The 2,860-nt window shown below is 39.2% G+C and overlaps 1 pseudogene; it reads left to right on the top strand.

Annotated features, from left to right (window-relative positions):
* The first annotated feature begins 235 nt into the window (after positions 1–235).
* On the top strand, positions 236–1,874 carry LOC101333184 (importin subunit alpha-1 pseudogene; annotated as a pseudogene).
* The last annotated feature ends 986 nt before the right edge of the window (positions 1,875–2,860 follow it).

Below are 2,860 nucleotides of genomic sequence, written 5' to 3'. Positions count from 1 at the left end.
CTAAAAATTGAACTGCCATATGATCCAGCAATCCCACTCCTGGGAATATATCCAGAGAAAATCATAATTTGAAAAGATATATGAACCTCAGTATTCATAGCAGCACTATTTAAAATAGCCAAGACACTGTCCTCAAGCCGACCATGGTGGACAATTTGAGCGCAGTTGATCCGTAGCCTGTGCGTCCTGCACCACCTCCTGTGGAAGCTTGAGCAGGCTGTGTAGCTTTCTCCCTTTGTCTCATAACAATGTCAACCAATGAGAATGGTAATTCACCATCTGCCCGCCTTAAAAGATTCAAGAACAAGGGGAAAGACAGTCCAGAAATGAGGCGGCGCCGAATAGAAGTTAATGTGGAGCTCAGGAAAGCTAAGAAGGGTGACCAGATGCTGAAAAGGAGAAATGTCAGCTCTTTTCCAGATGATGCTGCTTTCCACTGCAGGAAAACCGCAACAACCAGGGCACTGTAAATCGGTCTGTTGATGACATTGTCAAAGGCATAAATAGCAACAATTTGGAAAGCCAGCTCCAAGCTACTCAAGCTGCTAGGAAACTGCTTTCCAGGGAAAAACAGCCCCCTATAGTCAGCATAATCCGGGCTGGTTTGATTCCAAAATTTGTGTCCTTCTTGGGCAGAGCTGATTGTAGTCCCATTCAGTTTGAATCTGCTTGGGCCCTCACTAACATTGCTTCTGCGACATCAGAACAGACCAAGGCTGTGGTAGATGGAGGTGCTATCCCAGTATTCATTTCCCTGTTGACATCTCCCCACGCTCACATCAGTGAACAAGCTGTATGGACTCTAGGAAACATTGCAGGTGATGGCTCGGTCTTCCAAGACTTGGTTATCAAGCATGGTGCAGTTGACCCACTGTTGGCACTTTTGGCGGTTCCTGACTTGTCATTTTTAGCATGTGGTTACTTACATAGTCTTACCTGGACACTTTCAAATCTTTGTCGCAACAAGAATACTGCAACCTGCCTTAGATGCTGTTGAGCAAATTCTTCCTACTTTAGTTCGTCTCCTGCATCACCATGATCCAGAAATTTTAGCTGGTGCCTGCTGGGCTATTTCCTATCTTACCGATGGTCCAAATGAATGGATTGAAATGGTTGTGAAAACTGGGGTTGTACCCCAACTTGTGAAGCTTTCAGGTGCTACTGAATTGCCAATTGTGACTCTCGTGCTAAGAGCCATAGGGAATATTGTCACTGGGACAGATGAACAGACTCAGGTTGTAATAGATGTAGGAGTACTTGCCATCTTTCCCAGCCTGCTAACAAACTCCAAAACTAATATTCAGAAGGAAGCTACGTGGACAATGTCAAACATCACAGCTGGCCACCAGGACCAGATACATCAAATAGTAAATCATGGATTAGTCCCATTCCTTGTTGGCGTTCTCTCTAAGGCCGACTTTAGGACACAAAAGGAAGCTGTATGGGCTGTGACCAACTACACAAGGGGTAGAACAGTTGAGCAGATCGTATACCTTGTTCATTGTGGCATAATAGAACCGTTGATAAACCTCCTAACTGCAAAAGACACTAAAATTATTCTGGTTATTCTGGATGCCATCTAAAATATCTCTCAGACTGCTGAGAAACTAGGTGAAACTGAGAAACTTAGTATAAGGATTGAAGAATGTGGAGATTTGGACAAAATTGAAGCTCTACAAAACCATGAAAATGAGTCTGTGTACAAAGCTTCATTAAACTTGATTGAGAAGTATTTCTCTGTGGAGGAAGAGGAAGATCAAAATGTTGTGCCAGAAACTACCTCTGAAGGGTATACATTCCAAGTTCAGGATGGCACTGCTGGGACCTTCAACTTTTAGATTGTACATCTGAGGCATAAAGTTGTTTGTTGTGTACTATGTCTGGTAGAAGTTTGTTTCTTAAACTGTCTAAATCTCTGAATATCACCAGCCAAAGTTTAGCTCAATTTTCTTCACATATAGGAAGCTAATGTATAGAAATAAAGTAAAATTAAACAGATCTGCAGCAAGGAGTAGAGATCACAGGTCAATGGAAAAACCCAAACAAAGGCTCTCTAGCCCTAATTCTGGCTATCAAATTCCCTGTTGCAGGTTTGCTGGACCAGAGGTTTTTTGCTTAACTCTCCCTCATTCATGAAATATTCTAGTATCCCAACCATAAATCTCCCTTTCCTCCCTTTTCCTTTTGTTTTTCACAGTTAAAGTTGGTTTCAGTCACTTGCAATTGAAGCAGTACTTATTAATACAAAATTTGATATTTTTATACTGAGAGGAAATATTTTTTTGAAAACAGAATGCTATACTCTGATCCATAGGGATTATACCACCCAATTCCAATTTTTAACCAAACTTTTATCCATATGCCATATATCTCTCAAAATAAGAATTCAAAATGAGTAAATTATAATTGAAAAGATAGTGGAATGCACACAAGGAATCTAAACAAAATAACCTACCAAAAGAAAAGACTTAATTCTGATATGCTTCAGTTATTGTTATGGTAACAAAGAGTATAAGTGACTAAAACAAAAATCTTGAAAAGTCGTACTTAAATATAATACATTATGGGTTCACAATTTATTTTAGGATTACTTGTGTATTTATTAATAATATGCTTATAAGTCTACCTCTGAATAATCATCTTGAGTCATTATATAATCACATTGCTATGATAGGTACCAACTCCTACTTGCCCTGTATTTCCAATTTTGATAGTAACATTAATATTTAATTTTTCTTTTGTTTTGTTTTTAATAAGAAAAAATTAAATTGTTCAGCTCCATAGCCTTATGCCATCTCACTGGCAGCAATCTCTCCCTCTGTCTCATATTTTCTTTCTTAGGAGTAACATAATTTTTGTT

Source organism: Tursiops truncatus, chromosome 5 (genome assembly GCF_011762595.2).
Source record: "Tursiops truncatus isolate mTurTru1 chromosome 5, mTurTru1.mat.Y, whole genome shotgun sequence".
Lineage (NCBI taxonomy): Eukaryota > Metazoa > Chordata > Mammalia > Artiodactyla > Delphinidae > Tursiops > Tursiops truncatus.
The sequence above is the reverse complement of the archived record's forward strand: the minus strand, read 5'-3'. Positions and strand labels throughout refer to the sequence as shown.